The following is a 24,899-nucleotide window of genomic DNA, read 5'->3' as shown; positions in this document are numbered from 1 at the left end:
CAGAGATTCAAATTTAATTCGAGGGAGAGAGCCCAGGCGAATCGATTATGACTTACTTTGCTAAACTGAAATAAACTGAAATAAATATCAGAGAATTGTGATTTTGGTGTCACCTTAAACGTCATATTACGCAATAGGTTAGTCTGTGGTGTGAACATGATGCTATTCAATGCAGATTGCTTACAGAGGCCAACAGAAATTTTAAGCAAGTAATAGAGATAGCACTGGCAGTGGACAGCATTGAAAAAGGTGCACAAGAGCTGCAGAGTGCACAAAATGGTGGCATTAATCAGTTAGGACAGGAACCAGCTGCCGGATAATGCACCAAAACCACCGAAACAGCTGGACAGCGGGAAACAATTTCAGCTACCAACAAAATAAAAAGATACAGAATAGGCAATCAGTCAGTAATTCTTAAAGGGGAACGTTACTGCTGTGGAGGTAGATGCACTCCTGAATCATGTTCTTTTAAGGAGACTGAGTATTTTTACTGTCACAAAAGATGACATTTGATAAAGCAGTGCGGAGCTAATTCAAGATCAGCAAGTAATCGATCCACCAAGATATTACATTGATTTTAGTACCTAAGAGAGGGAGTCCATGTGTGGTAAGGTAGCACAATGATTAGCACTGTTGCTTCACAGCACCAACATCAGTTAATTGGTTTTGGATATCCTGAGATCATGAACGATGCAGTAAATGAAAGTTGATTCCTAATGCTCTGATTAAAAATTCAGAAATTTCACACAGTGGGGGAAGGGTTAGGGTTAGCACTGTTGCTTCACAGCACCAGGGACCCGGGTTCAATTTCCAACTTGGGTCACTGTCTGTGCAGAGTCTGCACGTTCTCCCCGTGTCTGCGTGGGTTTCCTCCAGGTGCACCACTTTCCTCCCCCAAGTCCTGTTAGATGAATTGGACATTCTGAATTATCCCTCAGTGTACCCGAACAAGTGTGATGACTAGGGGATTTTCACAGTAAGTTGCGGCTTCAGTACAATTCTTATTAATACATACCATTATGATCACGAATGAACTCTGTGAAAGTGCATCTTTCACGGCCCTTGTTATTTCGCATCAGGAAGATTTTGCCTGGAGGGAATTTATTTACGCTGTAGGCGGACATATTTCTGAGATTTGTGAGATTTAACTTGCTGTCATATTTGTAGGTGATACCTTTTTATACTGTGATGCAACACTATGTTCAAAAATTATTTTAAAATGTTATATATTTATTATATACTTTTTAGTTGCCATTCTGGGAACAATTTATGGTGCACATCAATCTATAGCCTGGATCAGTATTCATGGAAGGGCAATGAGCTGGAAATATTTTGGTGATCCTGCTTTTCTGCGGGCTGATAATAAGAATTTTGAAGTCTTCCGTAGCTGTTCATTGCATTGCAAAATACTAGGAGCTGGCTTAGACACCGGAGGGCTTGCTCTCTACACCCCATCATATGTTTTGTGGGGATCAAACTTACTTCTGCCTGACTGGCTCATCTCGCTTTAATGTTTTGGTGACAGCCCTTTAATTAGTATGAGGCAGGTTTTATTTGCATCTCTTGGAGGAAATCCCGGCTCACAGAGCTGGCAGCCAATCTGAGGACAGCAGCCTTGCGCCACATCAGGATCGGTGATCGCTACTTGTAATACAGGAGACCGTGAGGAAGAGGAACCATGGGTGCCCTCAAACCAGGTAAACCTGAGACCTGATAAGCCCCATCAACTAAGGGGAGGGGGGTTTATTTGGACAGGGGATGAGGTTGGACATGGGGAGCTGTGAGAGGTTGGGTCCTAACAGGGGGCCTGGAAAGAAGGCATCTCCATCCCCTTACACTGACCAGCAGCTGATGGGTTAAACCTGCTAAAGTACACATTGGACAAAGGCTTCTCCTGCGGCCCTTTATATCAAAAAGGCGAAGAGATTAGGTCCTTAATTGGGCATGAATTGCCCACTTATGGGTCTCAACTGGTCCATGGGTAGTCTTCCTATCTGACGCCTCCTGCACCACCTGTAAAATCATGACGGGGGTTGACGTCACGCACACTGCAGATGGCACAGCGCACCAATTTACTGTTTTTCTGCCCGCAGGTGGCCCATAAAATTGAACCCTCGAGGCAAAATCTTCCTGACGTGAAATAATCGAGGGTTGGGACCATATCTGGCTTCCAAGCCTGCCAGTGCCTGCTGTCTGCATGGCATGGCGATCTTACAACAGGTGACCCAGTAACAGGCCACCTCCATATTAACCATCCAATTAAAGATGGTGGGAAGGACCACAGCATTGACGGACCCATGGACGGGTCTGCAGCAATAGACAGCTGGCAGCCCAAATGTAGCCGCCATCCTCAAGTCACCTCATGCGGCAGCATATTCGAGCCCCTATAAACCAGCATAGGGATTGGTTTAGCACAGTGGGCTAAACAGCTGGCTTGTAATCCAGAACAATGTGAACAGCGCAGGTTCAATTCCCGTACCAGCCACCCCAAACAGGCGCCGGAATATGGCGACGGGGGACTTTTCACAGTAACTTCATTGAAGCCTACTTGTGACAATAAGCGATTATTGTGATTATTATTATTCATTTTGCCAGATATCAAATTAGATGCCCACAGGCTCTGTTTTGATGTTTCCTTTCACTGCCTCTCCTCTCATTTCTTCACTCTTTCCACTCCCTCCTCCTGGGGGGAAAAAATTAGAACATTTTCCAATTGGTGCAGCCATTTCTCTTTAACCGGCTTCATGGGCATTCAATTGGAGTTGCAGCCTTTAAATGCTTTTAGCTGCTGTTATTTTCCGTCCCCTTCCCTGCATTTCCTATACGTGCAAGGCATCAAAGGCGTAAGAGTGTATTTACATTTGATGCTTGGCCAAACGTGATTGAACAAACAGTTTTGTCACTTTATCTGCTACTGTAAACATCTCCATGTGCTTATTAATGAGATGAAATACTTTGATCCTATTGTGTCTACTTGCAAAGAGGTTTGATGTGATCTTTTGGGGACAAGCTTCTGGCTACTTTCCCTAAATCAAAATTAATTATCAGTTTCGTCAAAATCTGTTGGAAATCCATAATGTTACTCTTTAACATGTATAACATGCACAAAAGAACATTAGAACTAGGAGCAGGAGTAGGCCATCTGACCCCTCAAGCCGGCTCCGCCATTCAATGAGATCATGGCTGATCTTTTGTGGACTCAGCTCCACTTTCCCGCTCGAACACCACAACCCTTTATTCCTTTTTTCTTCAAAAAAACTACCTGACCAATTGCAGCTCCCATAAGAATAAGACTCACTCCATTTAATTTGAAAATATGCAAATGCTGCGGTTTAACCTGTTCCAGAGGCTGCACCCCACTCAATTATAATGTCCCTGTTTTGCAGTTTGCTTCACATGGCGAGCACTGCCCTGAAAATCATGGGCAGGATTCTCTATTATTGGGACTGCCTCCCCACGCCGGGGTCAAAACCGTGGAGTTTTACTCCTGAAAATCCTGGAAAAAAGTGACATGAATTTATAGCCCTGCATGGGGCAAGCAGGGACCCGGAGTAAATCGCGCAGCTTTTCTGCAGATACGAGCTCCCGCACATCCAGATCAGAGGCTGCGCATGCGCATGGTGGTGGCCTCCAGCGGCCACGCCATGCTCCATGGCGGACTCGGACCACGGAGCTGGACTCGAAAAAGCCCCCCCCCCCCCCCCCCCCCCCACCCCCCGGTCGGCCGAGCGCCTGACCCTCAAACCCTGCACAATCATTCCCCGGCCACCTATAAGGGCGCCCCCGCCCCCCGGCTTCCGATCATCCCACCCCTGACCAGGGCAGCGCGACTGAGCTCGCAGCCGCCACGCAAGTATCCCGACCGGAAATACCAGGTTATTTCCACGCCATCTGGAACTCGGCCGGTCAGGGTTGGAGGATGTCAGAGTGCGCCTCTGGCAATGGCCCCCGGCGGCACGGCGTACTCCCCGGTGACACTGGTTTTCGGTGCCCGGAGAATCGCCGAACCAGGGCCAGGCCCGATTTCGGTGTCAAACTGGATTCTCCGGATTTTGACGGCGGGGTGCGGAGAATCCAGCCCCATTTGCTTTGTGGGCACATGGAACATGATCGGCACATATATCTAATTATATTTCCTAAAGTTTTTGTGAAGTGCCATGGGTTACTTCCTTACATTAAAGCACTATACAAATATAAGTTGTTGATGCTAACACACCTTACGCCTGGATTATTAATATTCGATTTCTTAACACCACTTGGTGATATACAGCAGAATCAACAAAGTAAGTCAGCTGATCATGGACTTACAGAGTTTTACAGTATAATGTGATGCTAGCTAGGGTTACAGTGTAGCGCAAATTCAGTTATACCAATGGCTACCTTCAGTGCTGTCATTTGCCAGGAAACTTTGTTGGTGACACACAAATCATACTTCTATGCTGCTGATTTTCTAATATCAAAATCTATCATTTGAAGCTGATTCCTTAATATTTTCAGTCATCTGCTGCTCAAGGGTAATTTTCGTTAACAATTAGTTACTTGTTTGGTGGTTGGAGTGGAGGGTGAAACTCTTCCTACGCGGTTCAAACATTCCACTGGTAAATTGATTAATCTGCAGCATAAATATTGCCGTATTTTCCCGACAACAAATGTTAGATTAACTCCTCTATGATTCCTGGCCCCCACCCCCCCATCATTTGAAAATAATGCAGTGACATGCACAATTTCACAGTGTTAAGCAACATTTTTGAATCAAGAAACATATCTATTTCTACTAACACCCTCCCTCAACTTCTATATGACACCTCACTTTCATATTCCTCACCTCTAGCCTGGTGCTGAAGGTGGTGGTTGAGTATAAGTATCTTCTCATGAACCTGTTCTTGAGTCTGCCTACGGCAGTAATTTGTAAGAGCTTGTTTGACCAAGCCTTTGGTTGAGAGGTAGGCTATGTGGAGCTGTCATCGTGGCTGCCCCTTCCCTGTTCTAGTCCATGCCTGAGTAGCTCTGAAGGAGCAGCATGTCATGCCAACTGATACAGTTGGCACGTTCTGTAACCTGTGGACATGGCAGTACACACAGTGATGTTACACTTTTACAGTTGGGATGGCATCGATTTTGTTGTGACTTTGCTTTATTTTAATTTTTTTAATTTCATTCGACTATCTGTTCTTTCCTATATTAATGATGCCATAAAATATCTATTATTATAATGAGGATTTTTTTTAATGGAGACCCTGAGAATTCCCAGTGTCTCCTTTACTTGGTCCATTAAAAAAAATCTCCCGTATACATTCCCATTCCTACATAACATTCCTCCACAACATCCACACCACTTCTTTCCCCACCTTTCTACATCTCAGCACCACCTTCTTCCTCCCTTGGCACATTTCTAACTCTTGTGCCGTGGCATGTGATCTATTCATGTATGTATATTTTTAAAAACACTGAATGATTTGACAGGATTAATTATTTCCTCCGGCACTCTCTGATAATATTTCTACCCATCCTGCTGACTCGTAGATAGCCCTCCCTCATCCTGAGTACTAGTCAGTGCCCCCAAGTGTAGTTAAATTAATGACTGAATACTAATCTGTTAGCAGCAGTGCGCACCTTTATTGTCAAGTGAAGGATTACTGTTGTGCAGTGAAGTGTGAAATTGTGTCTAGTGCTGCTAGCACACCTGAAGTAAATTTCACAACTGAAACTGTGCTATACATTTCTGGAAGATACGTTTGCCAGTGTTCTATTTAGGTTTAAAAACCTTGATTTGCTCTTGTATGCCGTTGGTGAGAAAAACAAATCAAGAAAGAAAATCCTTGACAGCGAGTATCTATTAGAAACATTTATATAGGGGTAAGTTTATTAACAGTGTTTTTTAATGGTGAGGTCTTGTATGCAGGTAAACTCATTCAGGGAGAAGCGCACCACATTTTTAGAGGAAGAAGAAAGTGCCAATTATGGAGACAAGAAAGATTCCAACAATGGCAAAATACCACTAGCAGTAATTTCCATCTACACAATAATAGAGCTGATGATCCAAAAGAGAACCATCTGAGCCATGAATATTACTATAGTATAACATACATCAATGTAAAGTATCAGAAAAGTTGACTTTTTTTTAGACCAAATGTTTATGCAAAAACTAGAGGGTCAACTTATATATGAGTAATGTGAGCATGGTGCCAGAGGATATTGTGATTAAATTGTAGGTAATCTAATAGCATTGGTTGTATGAGGACATCAGGAAATTGTAATTGCCAGTAGTAAGTTGTGTTTGCACTATTTTGGGGACCAAACTTGAAAAAACACATTGTCCTATTATCCCTCAACAGCGAGGGCTGGGATTCTCCATTCCGGAGTCTAAGTGCTCCCGCCAGCGGAGAATTGGGGCTGGCACTAGGAGTGACAACCAGGTGCGAGTCATAGTCCTTGGCAATGCTAATTTATGCATGGCGATGAGCACGCTGATTTCCATCCAAATGCCAATATCGGGCTGCTATTTCAAGTGGGCAACGTTCAGTGCAGGCAGCCCTTTATAATCATCTTTATTGTCACTAGTAGGTTTACATTAACACTGCAATGAAGTTACGTGAAAAGCCCCTAGTCGCCACATTCTGGCACCTGTTCGGGTGCACGGAGGGGGAATTCAGAATGTCCAAATTACCTATCAGCACGTCTTTTGGGACTTGTGGGAGGAAACCGCAGCACCTGGTGGAAACCCACGCAGAGACAGGGAGAACGTGGAGACTCTGCATAGACAGTGACCCAAGCCAGGAATCGAACCCAGGACCCTGGCGCTGTGAAACAACAGTGCTAACCCTAACCCTAACCCTTTCCCCACAGTGCAAATCTGGACAACCCCCTCCAACCCCTGCCGACAATGGTAGCACTCCAAACCCTTCGTCAAGAAGGGGCACGCTCCCTCACACCACCGTAATAATGGGTCCCCCCCCCCCCCCCCCCAAACCACCACACATGCATCAGGGTGATCCAACCCCAGTAGCCCCATTAGACATTCCCCTTCAGTCCCCACACCTGCCATTGCCAGTGGTGCACTTCCATTCGTCACCATAGCCCTGGCAGTGATATCCTAGCCTTGGGGTGGTGGACACAGTGGAGCGAAGGGCCAGTCTATAATTAATGTGTCCCTTTGCCATTGCCAGGCTGCAGACGGTAGTCCCCCAAGGGTACTGGGGGTTGGGTGCGTGAGTGGTCTTGGGCTGTGGATGAGGGGTTGACCCGTGAAACCTCCCCTGGATGGAAGCCCTGTGTCTGGACTGCCCTTCTAGCCCATCAGTGAAAAAGTCAAGGCGAACATGTTTGTAACCATCTCTTTTCTGAAGTGCCAAGTGATTGATCCATCTCGGCCTTCTCCAGAGGTCTTCACCACAGACCCGAGTCTTCAGCCAATTCAATTCACTTCACAAGATATCAAGAAATAGCACGGGACAGAACAAAGGCCCTGATAACATCCCGGCAATAGTTGAAGACTTGTGCCCCAGAATCTGCTGCAACCTTAGTTAAGCTGTTGCCCTACTGCCTACAACACTGGCATCTACCCGACAATGTGGTAATTTGCCCTGGTATGTCCTGTACATGGAAAGCAGAAGAAATCCAATCTGGCAAATTACCACCCGTCGGTCTGCTTTCAATCATCAGTGAATGAGGGAAGATGTCACTGACAATGCCATTACGCAGAACTTAAAACAGCAACAACCTGTTTACTGGCACTCAGTTTGGGTTCTGCAAAAGCCAATTAAGCTCCTGACCTCCTTCCAACCATGGTCTAAACATGGAGCTGTACTCAAGAGGTGAAGTGAGCATGACTGTCCTTTATCAAGGCCACATTTGACCCAGTCTGGCTTCAAGGAGCATTAGCAAATTTGAAGTTAATGGGAACCGGGGGAATACTCTCCACTGACTCCAGTCATACCTTGCACAGAGGTGGATGGTTGTGGTTGTTGGAGGCCGATCATCTCAGTTCCAGGGCATCACTGCATGAGTTCCTCAGAGTACTCTACTAAGCCTAAGCATCTTCAGCAGCTTCATCAATAACCCTCTCTTAAACATTTGATCAGAAGTTGGGATGTTCACAGATGATTCCAGGAGCTAGAATTTTCCACCGATCCACAATCGTTGATGACTGACATTCGTTGTCCTTCCCAGGACATAGATTCTACCCAGACTCTTGTGCTTAAAATGTTAATGAGTCCTGAGGTCTAACTCCAAACCAGTCTTCTGGTTGGGATGTGTGCTACATGCGCACATGACCTTATTCCCATTAATATATTAAGAAATTAATTTAGATTACTTTTTTGAAACTCACTAAATATTAAGTAATGTTAACCCATATGCTGTCACTAGCACCAGGGGATTTTAGTTTCCCTGAGCCAGTTAGCCTTTCTAATTTTTCAGCTTGCATTGTAGCATGAAAAACGGAATAAAACTACTAAATGGCAGGGGTATCCTGATTATTCTTGTGTGAATTCTGTAAACTAAAAATAGCAAACTATTGTTTCCAACACGTCTTCTCCCCTCGTCTTTCTCTCATTATCATTTAATCTCTCTTCCATTTTTATTTCCTATCTAACATCTCTTTTGTATTTTACTTTAAACTAACACTTTTCTAAACAAGGACATGATTTAACGGGACAGAAATAGAGTCCATTTCGGGCATGTTTAGCGGGGTGTTTCTCAGCTCCTGCAGTGCCGAGAACGACACGGCCATTTAACGGTACTTTGCCATTTTCTTTGGCCTTGGCGAGGAACGCCCCGCCATCGCCGCACTTACATTATTTCCTGCATTGACAAGCTCAGCTCGGGGAGTATTCGCAGATCGGGGTGCCATGTTTAAATGCCGTCCCAATCTTTCGATTCCCCACACAGCCACTCCACCGCAGCCTCCAATCTCCCCCCCCCCCCCCCCCCCCCCAATCTCTCAAGAACAAGGCACCATTGGGCCCGATCCCTCGCAGTGCCAAAGTGCCGAGGTGTCAGCAGGAGTGCAAGGGTACCACTCTTCTACAGCCTGACCACCCCGGGGCCTCTAATGGCCTGGGAGACTCTCCCAGGTGCTGTTATGTCTGATCCACGTTTATGGAAACCAGTGCTAAACGTTGCCACGCCGAGGTCTCCCAGCCAAGGCCGTTAGTTCCCAGGCCCTGGGTGAATACGGCGCAGACATATTTAAATGGGCCTATTGGCTGACTTAAATATGATAATCTGGATCTTACCCAGCGAGGGCAAAATCCAGATTGCGATGTCTCATGAGATTTTATTCTGAGCGTCGCGAATCTCGAAAGAGACCACTCGGGAGACTACAGCTTTATAGCGCTGTGGTAGTCACCGCTAGTAGTATATTACATGTATTACGGCACTGCGCGTATATTAGTGGTACAGGGGTAAATCCCTGCCTGCTGGCTCCGCCCAGTAGGCAGCGTATAAAGTATGTGCTCGCCTGTGCTGCAGCCATTCTGGTTCCAGCTACAGGAGGCACAACATCTTGCTCAATAAAGCCTCGATTGTTCCACTATTTTCATCTTTGTGGTAATTGATAGTGCATCAATTTATTGAGCAAGATTTTTTAAACGATGGATCTCCGCATCAAGCTTGATCACCTGCAGCTGAGCCCTCAAGCAGCCAACGCTACGTCCACCTTTAACCACTGGCTAGCCTGCTTCTAAAGCTACCTCAGAACAGCTGCTGAGAAACCCTCAGACTCACAGAAGCTCCAAATCCTCTATTCACGGGTGAGCCCTGACATTTTTCCCCTCATCCGGGATGCACCCACCTACTCCGAAGCAATGGAGCTCCTGAAGGGACATTATGTTCAACCAGTAAATCAAGTATACGGCTGACACCTCCTGGCCACGAGACAGCAACTCCCCGGGGAGTCTCTGGACGATTTCTGGCGTGCCCTGCACATCCTAGGTAGGAACTGTGACTGCCAGGCAGTTTCGGCAGTCCAGCAGACAGAACTTTTAATTAGAGACTCTTACATCACGGGCATGAGGTCTGAGTCCGTCCGCGCTGTGGCTACTGGAAGGGGGTACGCTTGATCTTGCGGGAACTAGGCAGCTCGCCAACTTGTTAGAAGTGGCCTCCCCAGGGCAGCATGGTGGCCTAGTGGTTAGCACAACCGCCTCACGGCGCTGAGGTCCCAGGTTCGATCCCGGCTCTGGGTTACTGTCCGTGTGGAGTTTGCACATTCTCCACGTGTCTGCGTGAGTTTCGCCCCCACAACCCAAAAATGTGCAGAGTAGGTGGATTGGCCACACTAAATTGCCCCTTAATTGGAAAAAATAATTGGGTAATCTAAATTTATTTAAAAAGAAAAAAAAGAAAAAAAAGAAAAAATGGCCTCCCGTAACATTCAGCCTCAGCCCCCGACCGCGCGGCACCCTCATGGGCATCGTGGGCCCCACCAGTCACCGACTCCAGCTCACCGCAAACCTGCGCCGTGCGGCAGCCAGCCAACTCTGGGGGCCCAAGTGTTATTTTTGCAGGTAAAACAAGCACCCTAGGCAGCACTGCCCGGCACGGAGCGCGACCTGCAACTGGTGTGGGAAGAAAGGACACTTCGCTTCTGTTTGTCAGCCCCGGTCAATCGCCGCTGTTTCTAGGCCTGGCATTCCTACACCGCCCCACGTGTGACCCAGGGGTGCCGCCATCTTCCTCATCGCAAGCCACGTGCGGCCCGAGTGCGCCGCTATCTTTGATGCCGCCAGCCATGTGCGCCCCATGGGCGCTGCCATCTTCGGCGCCGTTTTGAATGGCGTCTCTGGACCCCTGCTCATCTGGCCGTTCATCGTCCACTGCTACCTCTACCACCGCTGACCAGCCCGGGACCACCCAGCATTTGCCGCAGCTCGCCTCTATCACCCTGGATCAGTTCCGGCTCCGCAACCTCGCGACGACGGTTAAAATCGATGGGCATGAAACAACCTGCCTCTTTGACTCCGGGAGCACAGAGAGCTTCATCCACTCCACTACGGTAAGGCGCTGTTTCCTCCCCGTACACCCCGTCAGCCCTGGCCTCTGGACCCCATTCTGTGGAAATCCCGGGGTACTGCATCGCGACACCCACCATCCAAGGCATAGAGTTCAGCAATTTTCGGCTCTACGTCCTACCCCACCTCTGCGCTGCCCTGTTACTCGACCTGGATTTTCAGTGCCATCTCCAAAGCCTAACTTTAAAATTTGGCTGCCTCACGAGTCTTAAGGTCCTTCTCTGTTTGCGAACCTCACCCCGGATTGCAAACCCGTCGCCACCAGGAGCAGACGGTACAGTGCCCAGGACAGCACCTTCATCAGGTCAGAGGTCCAACGGCTTTTGCGGGAAGGGGTCATTGAGGCCAGCAACAGCCCCTGGAGAGCTCAAGTGGTGGTAGTGAAGACTGCGGAGAAGCACAGGATAGTCATCGATTACAGTCAGACCATCAATTGGTACACACAGCTCGACGCGTACCCCCTCCCACGCATATCTGACATGGTCAATCAGATTGCGCAGTATCGAGTCTTTTACACAGTGGACTTCAAGTCTGCCTACCACCAGCTCCCCATCCGCCTGGAGGACCGCCAATACACTGCATTCAAAGCAGATGGCCGCCTCTATCACTTCCTTAGGGTTCCCTTCGGCATCACTAATGGGTTCTCGGTCTTCCAGCGAGAGATGGACCAAATGGTTGACCGGCACGGACTGCGGGCCACCTTCCCGCACCTACATAACGTCACCATTAGCGGCCACGATCAGCAGGACCACGAAGCGAACCTCCGAAAATTCCTCCAGACCGTCAAACTCCTTAATCTCGCATACAATAAGGAGAAATGCATCTTCCGCACCAACCGCTTAGCCATCCTTGACTATGTTGTGGAAAATGGAGTCCTTGGGCCCGACCCCGACCGCATGTGCCCCCTCCTGGAACCCCGCCCCAAGGCCTTGAAACGATGCGTGGAGTTTTTCTCCTATTACGCTCAGTGGGTCCCCAATTATGCGGGCAAGGCCCGCCCACTCATTCAGCCCACAGTTTTCCCCCTGGCGGCTGAGGCCCGCCAGGCCTTCAACTGCATCAAGGCAGACATCGCCAAGACCACGATGCACGCGGTCAACGAGTCCCTCCCCTTCCAGGTGGAGAGTGATGCATCGGAAGTAGCTCTGGTCGCCACCCTCAGCCAGGCGGGCAGGCCCGTGGCCTTCTTCTCCCGCACCCTCCATGCCTCTGAAATTCGGCACTCCTCTGTTGAAAAGGAGGCCCAAGTCATTGTGGAAGCTGTGCGACATTGGAGGCATTACCTGGCCGGCAGGAGATTCACTCTTCACACTGACCAACGGTCTGTTTTCTTCACGTTTGTTAATGCACAGCGGAGCAAGATCAAAAATGACAACATCTTGAGGTGGAGGATCGAGCTCCCCACCTATAATTACGTGATTTTGTATCGCTTGGGGAAGCTCACTGAGCCCCCTGATGCCCTATCCCACGGTACATGTGCCAGCGCACAAATGGACCGACTCCGGGCTCTCCACTATGACCTCTGCCACCCAGGGGTCACCTGGTTCTTCCCTTTCATCAAGGCCCGCAACCTGCCCTACTCCATTGAGGAGGTCAGGGCCGTCACCAGTGACTGCCAAGTCTGCGCGGAGTGCAAGCCGCACTTCTACCGGTCAGACCGAGCACACCTAAGTGTCCTTTTGAACGCCTCAGCGTGGACTTCAAAGGGCCCCTCCCCTCCACCGACCGCAACACGTACTTTCTGAATGTGATTGATGAGTACTCCCGGTTCCCCTTTGCCATTCCATGCACCGATATGACTTCTGCCACGGTAATTAAAGCCCTGCACAGCATCTTCACTCTGTTTGGTTGCCCCACCTACATTCACAGCGATCGGGGATCCTTCTTCATGAGCGATGGGCTGCGCCAGTTCCTGCTCAGCAAGGGCATCGTCTCGAGCAGGACGACCAGCTATAACCCCGGGGGAAACGAGGAGGTGGAGAGGGAGAACGGGACGGTGTGGAAGGCCCTGCGGTCTAAAAATCTCCCGGTCTCATGCTGGCCGACCACTCCACTCCATCCGATCACTACTCTGCACCGCGACTAACAAGACTCCTCACGAACGTGTGTTTGCCTTCCCCAGGAAGTCCACCTCCGGGGTCTCGCTCCCAACATGGCTGACAGTTCCTGGACCCGTCCTCCTTCGGAAGCATGTGCGGACCAATAAGTCGGACCCCTTGGTCGAAAAAGTCCACCTCTTACATGCTAACCCGCAGTACGCCTACGTGGCACACCCCGGCGGGCGCCAGGACACAGTCTCCCTCTGGGACCTGGCACCCGCTGGATCCCCACCCACGACCCCCGACTTGACACCGTTTCTCCCCCCCCCCTCCCAGGTTGCCTCTTTCACCCCTGCACCACTCATCCTCCCTCCAGCGAAGCTCACTGCAACCCCCACCCCAGCAGGATCCGTCCTCCCACTCAGGGGTGACGAAGACGAGGACAACATGCTCTCGGAGTCGTAGGTGACCAAGTCGGCGCCCACATCACCACCAGGACAGAGGCGATCGGCCCCGACTGACATAACTTGTAATATTTTCCACCACCCCTGCCGGACTCTTTTTTTTTTAACAGTGGGTGAATGTGGTAGTTCCACTAGTAGTATATTACATGTATTTCGCACTGCCGTATATTAGAGGTACAAGGGTAAATTCCTGCCTGCTGGCTCTGTCCAGTAGGCTGCGTATAAATGTGTGCGCCCTCCTGTGCTGCAGCCATTCTGGTTCCAGCTACAGGAGGCACTACATCTTGCTCGATAAAGCCTTGATTGTTCCACTATTCTCGTCTTTGTGGTAATTGATAGTGCATCAAGCGTTATCAAGTCGGGTGCGATGCGACCATTAAATCATGGCCTAGTCTCTTATTCTCAAGCTGTACTGTTCATTTTGGTGGGGAAAGCACATTGGTTTAGCCATTTTCCTTGCAATTCAATACTTAACATTGAAGATTAGCATGGTTCCACCATGGATTCAGCCAGGTTAACTTCAGAAATTATTTGCTGGTGTCAAACACAGCAGCACTACTGCTGTGCATTCTTTTCTTTGATGTGGGGATGCCGGCATTGGACTGAGGTGAGCACAGTAAGAAGTCTTACAACAGCAGGTTAAAGTCCAACATGTTTGTTTCAAACACTAGCTTTCGGAGCACTGCTCCTTCCTCAGGTGAGATGTGTTAGTGGTATTGTCAATAGAGCTGGGAGATTTCTTCCAATCCCTGTTCATGGCAAAGTCATTTTTTAAAATTTCACAAATTCAGTGAACGTAACACATTTTCTGAACTTTGCAAAGTTGCTGGCATGGAGTGGCGGAACTTCCACCCTCCACTCTTTGTAGCGAAACTTATAAATATTGCATTTACCACGTTAACAAGAGAAATTCCCCCATCCCAAGGAAACCCCCCCCCCCCCCCCCATTCGCCGGTTAGGTTTTATGCACATAATTACTGCCTCTTTTAATAGGGAAAAAAAAAGATTCACCTGAGGAAGGAGCAGTGCTCCGAAAGCTAGTGTTTGAAACAAACATGTTGGACTTTAACCTGGTGTTGTAAGACTTCTTACTGTTCTTTTCTTTGGGTTTGCCAGCATGATTGCACTTTGTACAAGGTAATTTAGCAATGATACTCTGAGTTGAATGTTATCTAGATAATTAATTAGACTATGGAGATGGAGATAACTTCTTGAAGTGCGAATCAGAACAGTCATTGACAATGAATTTTATTCTATTTTAAAATGTGTTTATTCATAAGCTGCAATCTAATGAACTTCAACTGTGTAGAAGTGAATCTTTTCTGAATATGCACTCTGATTTTTTTTCTTGTAAAGCTCAGACAGATTCTTCTTTATTGTTGTGAAGCACATTACTGCATTATGAAGATATATAAGAAATTTTTAAATTACTGATGAGGAACAAGGTTGCTATGAAATGTTTATAAGAGAATGGTTACCATATCAGTGTCCTATATATGCAATTCAAAAGGAACTGACATAACTATTGGAAATGAAACTAATTCATTGTTAACCATTGCTTGCTGGTCCAAGCCCAGTTTCAAACACTTGAGCACACAATCTCTGTTGACAATCCACTGCAGTACTGAGGGAGTTCAGATGAAACATTAAATCATCGGCCCTTGGCTGTATCTAAAAGAAAAGAAGAGAAGGGGAATTCTCTCCTGTGTCCTGGCCAATATCTACCCCTTAACTATATGTTATTATAACAGTTTAATTGCCTATTTATCACATTGCTGTATGTGGGAGCTTGCTGTGTGCAAATTGATTGCCATATTTCATACATTCCAGCACTTGACTACACTTCAACATGAGTTAATTGGTTTTGGATATCCTGAGATTACGAAAAATGCAGTAAATGAAAGTTCATTCCTATTGCTATAATTAAAAATTCAGAAATTTCACACAGTGGTTAGCACTGTTGCTTCATAGCGCGAGGGTCCCAGGTTCGATTCCCAGCTTGGGTCGCTGTTTGTGCGGGGTCTGAACATTCTCTCTGTGTCTGCATGGGTTTCTTCCAGGTGCTCCGGTTTCTTCCCACAAGTCCCGAAAGACGTTATGTTAGGTAATTGGACATTCTGAATTCTCCCTTTACGTACCCGAACTGGCACCGGAATGTCGCGACTCGGGGCTTTTCACAGTAACTTCATTGCAGTGTTAATGTCAGCCGACTTGTGACAATAAAGATTATTATTAAATATCACAATTTACACCCTTGCAACCAACATTACCCTCAGTGTAAAGAAAGCTGATTCTATTTTTTGCATACGTCGTCATTGACCAGGTTTTTAAAAAAAACAAATTATGCTGTGAAATGTCGTCTATCAGACGATGAAAGACCTTTCATATTGGTTGGCTTAAATTGACTACCTACTATAATTATTTTTGCTTCGATAGTTCTCTTAAAGTGTCACAATGCTATGAGGATAAGTCGGTCCTTATTTTTTGTGACCTTGTGGAGTTAAAATTTAACTTCTAAAAAATTTATGTAAACATTACAGTAGTTGTTGCAATATCTGATATCCCCATCCTATGTTTTATAACACTCAGCTGTCATAACTCATAACAAATCAAACAACCCCCTTTAAGATACTCAAAAAAAAAACTAGAATTTAAGTGTAATTTCAGATTGTAAATGAAGAGAAGAGCCTTGAATGTTCATTTGCACCAATCATGCCTCCCTTTCATCTGGCCTGATTAGGCCTAGTGCAGTTTCATCAAACTATTCAATCACAGACCTGTCATTCCAGCCGTCTGTTGATTGAAAACAATCATTGCTCTGATGGCACAATTATTCTGACCCTTTAACTAGAGGCTGCTGTGATAATGAAAGGCTGATTATGATAGTTTGTGCCTCTTTCAGTTTCCTGAGAAGGTTAATTTGGGCATCAGACGGATGTTTAATATGTGCTTGCTCGCTACACTGAGGTAAATGAGAACGTGCTATCTCAGATATTGCATGGATATAGCTCAGCTGTCAATCATTGTCATTTACAGTTCGTGTCTTGAACGCTAGAAATTGCATTTCAGTTTCTTTCCTTGCGATTTATTTATTTCTGCCTTGAGGAGGAAGTTCATTTGCTTGGCTGTGACCTTCACAGCTTTTGAACAGAAGTGCTGTGGAGTTGGCTACGACTTCTGTTTAGCTTTCCCTGTAAAGGAGATTGTCAGTCAATTCAGGATATGCAAGGAAAACCTTCAGGGTCATTTCAACAATTTACTGTTTACCAACCCGAGTTACTGTTGTCAGGTGGTCAGTTTTTTATTACAGGGGAAATATGAAAAAGATGAAGGCGTGAAAAACTTGATTTTATAATTCGCGACAGGCTGCAGAATTTTAGCTAGGGCTGCTGGAAAGACAAAAGCCACCAAGGAAAGTTTGCAGTGGCCTCAGGCCCATCAAGTCCGCACCAGCTCTTTCAAGGGTCAGTGCAGACTCGATAGGCCGAAAGGCCTCCTTCGACACTGTAAATTCCATGTTTTATGTTCTATGTTCTAATTCCAGATATCGGTCATTGAGGGTTTCACTGCGTCTCCCTGTAGGCTTTGCTTGAGGGGCCAGTCAGAGGAGCCGACTTTAAATGACATTTCCCTATGGAAGAGGGGTCACAGACAGTGAGTCATTAAGATTTTGAAGATCTAAATATATTAATTTACTGAGTTGTAGCGATCAAACCCGAACTACCACTCATGCCCCATCCACACATTACCACCATTACTGTGCCATCACTCAGTGAACTCTTCACCTTGCCCCTTCTGTCCCACCACCTCTTCACCTTGTACCCCCCCCCCCCCCCCCCCCCCCACCATCGCCATGCAGCAGTGGGACATAAGCTCGAGTGTCAGTACTCATTCAGCGAACTGACAGAAGTTAAGCATAAGCAGAACCTGTGGAGCTCCATAGATTTCCTCACAGCGAGTCCAGGGCCGGTGTGTTGTGGAGCTGCTGGACAAAATGTCTCCTAATATGTGAACCTGGAGGCGAGGAGGGTATTCTTGGTCCTACTGCCCTGGCTGTCGCCTGTCCTCCTTCCTCATCATACTGGAGCATTCTCAGATCTCTGGGATCTTAAAGGACCACCCCAGGCTGCCAGGATGTGTCCCGTTCCTCCTTGTCCTCCTCCAGCATGTCGTCCCACCTCTGCGCCAAGACGGGCACAGCACACCACAACAGTACAGGGCATCCTCTGGAGGCTATACTGAAGTGCCCGGCTGGACCAGCTGAGACAGCGGAAGTAATCTTCAGGATGCCAATACACTGCTCGATAACTGACCAGGTGAACAGGCTTTGGGGGGGTAGGGGGCGGGGGATGGGGTCAGGATGTGGGTTACTTGCCACAGGACTCCGAGCCTTTGGCGTGCTCCGGTAGCCACAGTATTTGTATGAGAGTGTGGGCTGTTGACATGTTGAGGGTTAAATGATAATGGCCAATTAGTTGGACAAGCAAAACTCTCAGGAATATCAGTGGACACAACTGCTCTCTGAGGCAAAGAGGTTCATGTACCAGAAATTTAACTGAAACATTTTAAACTGTGACAGCAAGAGCAGGTCAGAGACAGAGAATTCTACATGTAACTCATCTCTTGAATTCCTGAAGCCTGTCCATATAATAATAATCGCTTATTGTCACAAGTAGGCTTCAATGAAGTTACTGCGAAAAACCCCTAGTCGCCACATTCCGGTACCTGTTCTGGGAGGCCAGTATGGGAATTGAACCCGCACTGCTGGCCTTGTTCTGTATTGCAAGCCAGCTGTTTGCCCACTGTGCTAAACCAGCCCCTGGCTAAACCATTACCTAAAGGTCACCTTTCCAGCGTATAATGGAATGCTGTCCAACAATACCAGTGCGCAAAACCATCCAGGACAAAGCAGCCCACTTGATCGGCACCCCATCCACCGCCTTCAACATTCACTCCTTCCACCACCAACACAGTGGCAACGGTGTGTACTATCCACAGGATGCGCTGCAGCACCTCCCCAAATCTCCTTCAGCAGCACGTTACAAACCCATCTATCACTTGGAGGGACAAGGGCAACAGATACATGGGAACAGCGTCACTGGACAGTTCCCCTCCAAGCCCCTGACCATCTTGACTTGGAGTTATAGTCATGTTCCTTCACTGTTGATGGGTTAAAAAAGCTAGATCTTGCTCCCTAATTGCACAGCGAGTGGGCCCACGCTGGTGCAGCTGTTCAAGAAGGTGGCTCACCATCACCTTCTCAAAGGTGGCAAAAAATGTCAGCAATGCTCAATGCCATTAATGAATGAAAACAAATCCATGCCCTATCCCAAACTCTGTAAAAACCCACATTCATGAAAAATTAAACAACAAGCATATTAAATATGCATGTTCCACGAGTGATCAAAGGAGCACAGAGACTTATAAACAGGACCAGAACAGCAAGACAAAACAAATCAGAAATAATCCTTCGAAGCTACAATTGCAAGGGAGCGGTCAAAGAAGAGGGAAAAATCTTTTAAAAATGCAATTGGACTTTAAACGAAGCACAAAATAATAAATTCCCTGACTTAATTCGTTCCTCAAAAAACCAGCAAGATAAGACATGGGGCGGGATTTCCCGTCCAGACTGCCGGGTGCTTTTCGGCGGCAGAGTGGCCCACCAGCGGAATCTACCGGTCCAGCCATTGTCAATGGGATTTCCCGTCCTTTGAACAACTAGAGGGGTCGTCTTGAATATGTCAGGAATCGTTAGGTGTGCTAGGATGAAGGCGTTGTGCATACTGCCTCGGTATCAGGCGCAGATGTGTATGATGCGCAGTTGATGGCCACATATCAACTGCATGTTCATTGAGTGGAACCCCTTTCAGTTTGTGTAGAGTGGTCTGTCATCTTCAGGTGCTCATAGGGGACATGCATCCTGTCGATTACCCCCGGACCCGGGGCATCTCGGTGATGTCGGCGAAACCCGCTGCCCGGGCATCCTGGTGGGCTTGGTACACATTGAAGTCGATGTATTGTTCCACCTGGCCATTGGACAGCATGGATGCACCTGTGCAACGAGGTCTGAGATCCTGGACAGGTCCCCGTTTGGCACCTGGAAGGATCCCGTGGCACAAATGTTCAGAGCAGGCGTCAACCTTGACACCACTGGGAGCGGGTGCCCTCCCCCATTCTCCCATGGTGCCACGTGTGCCATGATCTGGCAGATATGCCTCACTGTTTCTCGGCTCAGTCGGAGTCTTTGACAGGATGCCTGGTCTGGCAGGTCCTCGAATGACGGGCGCTGCCGGGACACACGAGGTCTAAGGAGGCGCCTCCTCCTCAGCCAGTTGGATGGCTGGCTCTCCATTCTGAGTGGCTGTCTCCTTTCCCTCAGCGGCACGCTCCACTACTGTAGCTTCTTCATCCTCCTCGGACAGCGCCAGCTCGTACAGCCGCAGGGCGTCCCCATGCCCCCAGCGACTAGCAGGAAGGCCATCATTGCCGGTTGATTTCCAATATCCATTCTCTGCAGGGGGTGAAAGACCGACATGTTAGCATGATGCATACACCCTTACCAAACCTGGTGCAACTGGCTACATGGTGACCAGGTTGGCACTGCGACCTCTGCCCCTGCATGTGCCCCTACCACATTCCGTGCCCGGCACTTTGGGGGCCTCTGGCCATGGTGCCTGTCCCTGATACCAGGGGCACAGTCGGCTAGCGTGCCCTTGCAAGCGGTAGGTTCCGCAGCCCCGACTGGTGCCCCTGTAGGGCTACTGTTGCCGTTGCCCTGGGTGAGCCACCTGATGCCCCGCCAGTGGGTGGTGGCCCGATTGGGGGGGGGGGGGGGGGGGGGGGGGGGGGGTGGTGGTGGGTATGGTGAAGAGTTGGGGATAGCGGAGGGTTAGCGGGGGAGGTGATGGGAGCGTCCATACGGTCGGTGTCACTCTGCAAAACCAGGGACCAAGGTAGTTAGTCAATAGGGTGCGCAAAAAGATGGTTGCTGCAATGACGGTCCATGACTGGACACCGCCCCAGTCCCGTGGGGTGTCACGCTGGCCATTTGGCCCATTCCCCCTCCCCAGGCCCTGGCAGCCCACAGCCGCGCCTCTGTCCTCTCTCTCTCTACCTCATCGGGCAGGATGCCGGTTTCACATTTAAATTTTTTTTTTGCGTACCGAATTACTTTTTTTTCCAATTAAGGCGAAATTTAGCTTGGCCAATTCACATACCCTGCAGATCTTTTTGGGTTGTGGAGGTGAGACCCATGCAGACACTGGGAGAATGTGCAAACTCAACATGGGCAGTGACTCGGGGCCAGGATCGAACCTGGGTCCTTGGCGCCGTGAAGAAGTAGTGGTAACCACTACCCCACCATGTTGCCCCAGTTTCACAGTTTTTAAAAGCACAAGTGAACTGCGCCACTGGGAACTCGGCCCATCGGAGGCAGAACATCGTGGAGGCCATGGAGAGTAGCGGGTCGAGCTCGTTACTGACATGCAAAAGGTGTTTGCTGTACGTGCATTTCCGGGATGCATTGTCGCTGCTGTCAAGGTGACGGAGAATTCCAATTTGGCGTCAAGTTGGCGCCCGCGCGAATTTAGCGTCGGAACCGATTCTCTGCCCAATCGGTTTTGCGATTTTGGCGTCAGCCAACGGATAATCCCGCCCATAGTCGTCCAAGCTCAGAATTCCGCTATTAACTTTCCACATTAATATTTACATACAAAGGTCACAAACTGCAGCCATGCTAATGTCATGCCATGCCAGTCATAACATGGTGCGCATTTGACTGACCCACCTCACCCCCATGCCCATTAATTGGCCGACAGACAGAGAACACCAACATAAAAATTAGAAAAACCAAAGCTGCCTGTCCGGAGCGGGTGTGCAACCTATGGCGGGCGCGATTCTCCGCCCCCCACGCCGGGTGGGAGAATAACGGGAGGGCCTCTGACATTTTTCACACCCTCCCGCTATTCCCCCCCCCCCCCCCCACGCCACGAATCGCCGCTCGCTGTTTTTTACGGCGAGCGGCGATTCTCCGAGGCCGATGGGACGAGCGGCCGGGCCTTCATGCCCATTTCAACACGGCAACAAACACACCTGCTCGCTGCCATCGTGAAACGGGCGCCAGATGGCCGTTTGGGGCATCTGGGGGCCCGATTGGCACGGCAGTACCACGACCGTGCCAAGGGGGGCATAGGCCCGTGATCGGTGCCCACCGATCGCAGGCCGTTACGGACGCGCTCTTTTCCCTCCGCCGCCCTGCAAGATCAAGCCGCCACGTCTTGCGGGGCGGCTGAGGGAAAAGACGCCAACTGCGCATGCGTGTGTTGGCGTTGTCCAGCCTGCGCATGTGCGGCTGACGTCATCGGTAGCGTCAGCCGGCGTGACGCTTGACGACCGTCGTCAAGGCCGCGCCGCGGTGACGCACGGGGCCGGCTCCTAGCCCCGCCCGGGGGGGAGAATCGGCCCCGGAAGTGGGCGTGAAGGCTGCCGTGGGTCACGGCCTGTCCCACGGCAGCCTTTACGATTCTCCGCATTTGCGGAGAATCTCGCCCGGCAAGTTTGGCTGAAGCTAGAAATAAAGGTGGGCTCAGTGCAGCAATTATTGAGCACATACTAATCTTGTACTGGCTGAGTGAAATCAAAAGTTCCAAATGAAATTTAGGTTTGATGATGCACTCTGAGCAAAGAAAGAAAATGACAGATGTACACAGCGTAGAAATTATTTGATTAATAGATTTTGTAGTATTGGTTGGTTAGTGAATCATGGCTTGTTTTACTGCCTATTGATTGTTCGCTATTGTCAGACTTTACTACCTGTACTTGTAATTGATTTTGTGATAGAACACAGGATATTTTATTAATACTTACGCAGTTAATGATGCTTTGAGATGTGATATCTGAATTCTGACACTTTGGGGGTAAAATGAGACCCGGGGTAATGTTCCAGGGACCCAGGTTTGAATCGCACCATGACAGGTAGTGATACTTGAATCCGATAAAAAGTCCGGAATTAAAAGTTTAATGGTGACCATCAAACTATTGCCGATTGTCGTAAAAACCCAACTCGCCACGCTTACCTGGTCTTACCCAAATGTGATTGCAGACCCAAAGCAATATAGTTGACTCTTGAATGGCTTCTCAAATGGCCTAGCAAACCACTCCTCTGTTCAAGGGCAATTGAGGATGGACAATAAATGCTGGCTCAGCTAGCAACGCTCACATCCCATGAATGAATAAAAGATAAACTTCAGAGATGTGCAGGTTATGTCGATTGGCCAGGCTAAATTGCTCCTCAGTGTCCAAAGATGTACAAGTTAGGTGGGATTGCCGTGATAGGGCAGGGCCTGAATAAGGTGCTTTTTCAGAGGGTCAGTGCAGACTCGATGGGCCAAATGGCTCCTTCTGAACTGTTTGAATTCTATGATTCTATGCGGTTGCTGTGGTGGCTCCCAAAGATATACGGCAGCAAACTAATACAAGATGCAAAACTTTTAACTAAATTAGCAGGTCTCTGGCACTGATGCTCACGGTGGGTAAGGGGCTATACTCTTGGAAGGCTAACATTCGCACACAACAGTTTGGGTGCAATTGGGGCACAATCTTCCGAAGGGAACAAAGTCCCCAAGTGAGCGCGTTTAGCCACGTGTTTCCCGGCTCTGAAAAACGGGGCCTGAATGGGGAACGTGCGGCCGGGGCTGCACATGGCCCTGCTTTTCACAATGGGGAGCTCTAATTTCTGAGGCCCTGAAAGTAATCCTTTTCAATCCCCCCCCCCCCCCCCCCCCCCCCCCCAAGCCTGAACACAACATGAGAGGGGAGAGACTTACTGCCTCGCTCTATTATGCAGATTTGTTAAACAGTGGTCCTGCCCATTGTGGGTGGGATTCCTCTCGCAAAATCTTGCAAGATTGCTTTGAATCTCGCGAGGCATTGCGAACCGGGTAGATCCCGAGAGCGGGGTCTCCCAGCTTTCAGCAGCCTCGCTGCTGCACTACGAGCTGCTTTTCCAGCGCATCATGGCCGGAGGATTGCGCCTTATATGTCCGGATTTGGGCACATTTAACAGGGTGTTTCTCGTTAGCTGCAGTGCTGAGAAACACCCTTTATTCAATGGCATTTGTCCATTTTTTTGGGCCTCTGGGAGCTACTCTCCGCCGAGGCCGCCGGCAAGCTGAGGCTCGCTAGCTGGAAAGGCTCCTTGCAGATCGGGTGTCATTTTGGAAGGCTGCCCAATCTCTCTTCCTCCCCTCCTCCCTTTATGATCCCCCCCCCCATAACCTTTGTGTGGACACTGGGAACACCTCCTCATCCCCGCCACCTGGGAAGGCCCCTTCTGGGCCAGATCCCTGGCATCTGCTGGCCCGGCACCCTGCAGTACCCCTGGTGGTGCTAGGGTGGAACTGCTAGGGTAGGGTGCCCAGGAACTACTGCCAGAGGGAGTTCCAGGGTGCCACCCTGCCTGTCCCCAACCACCTGGTGGTCTCTAATGGCCTGGGGGACTCCTCCAGGTGCCATTATGACTGGTCCATGTTTGTGTGCACCAGTACTAAACGGCGCCTTAGCAAGGTCTCATGGGCGAGGCCATAAGGTCTCAGATGCCAGGGGAATTCGGCAAATGCATATTTAAGTGAGCCCAATGGCTTATTTGAATATGCTGATCTGTATCACGTCGTGAAGTTCAGATTGAGATTGCAAAATCTTGCGAGGTTGTGTTAAATCTTGCAAGATATTTTGAGCATTGCAAATCTCGCAAGATTCAACAACCTCGTCCCGTCACCAAATTGGGTATAACGCGGCCGCTGAATCGCCACCATTATCTGGAATGTATGATTTGATCTGGTGAAGTTTTTGATTCTACATGAAGTTTAATGTGTAACTTGATCCAGTCATGGACAGGTAGGTCTACAGTCAACAATATAGAAAGGTTCAGCACAGTACAATGTGTGGTCGCAACATACACGTTGTGTTACTCCTGTAAATTACACTGAATTAATAAATTCGGTAATGTTATTTTATGACATTGAATCTAATTAACGTGGCCATTAATAAACTGATCTGAAGTAGTTTCTGTGAAACTGGCGTGATTCCTTATTGTCCATCTGGTGATGTTACATTAATCCTTTCCCTAGAGAATGGCTCTAGGCACATTGAAGAATGTCAGTGAAAATATGGTTACTTAGTCTCATTAACATACAGAAAATATTGTAAACACAGTAAAAGTCCCAGTGACAAGGTGAAAATGCATTGTTTCAAGGATCCTTGAAACAATGCATCAGCTGCACGATGGCCAACATGAAAGGAATCTGTAGTTCCCACAGCGCATTGAGTAAATCTGTTTCAAGAGGATGAGTAGCTATTTTGTAAATCAGCCAAGTCACGAAAAAAAT

The 24,899-nt window shown here is 48.5% G+C and overlaps 1 protein-coding gene across 3 annotated transcripts in view; it reads left to right on the top strand.

The window, feature by feature from the left end:
• klhl32 (kelch-like family member 32) overlaps positions 1 to 24,899 on the top strand; it is a 385,844-nt gene that overhangs the window by 261,250 nt on the left and 99,695 nt on the right. Inside the window, exon 1 of one of the 3 annotated variants that reach the window (XM_038799549.1) lies at positions 16,407 to 16,482. The exons of the other annotated variants lie outside the window; for them this stretch is intronic. The gene's annotated coding sequence lies outside the window, so the exon portion shown is untranslated. Of the gene's footprint in view, positions 1 to 16,406; positions 16,483 to 24,899 lie in introns of those variants that run through there. 3 annotated transcript variants of the gene reach the window in all.

Source organism: Scyliorhinus canicula, chromosome 6 (assembly GCF_902713615.1).
Source record: "Scyliorhinus canicula chromosome 6, sScyCan1.1, whole genome shotgun sequence".
NCBI classification, from domain to species: Eukaryota; Metazoa; Chordata; class Chondrichthyes; order Carcharhiniformes; family Scyliorhinidae; genus Scyliorhinus; species Scyliorhinus canicula.
Note: the sequence above shows the minus strand (reverse complement) of the source record. Positions and strands in the feature narration are given on the sequence as shown.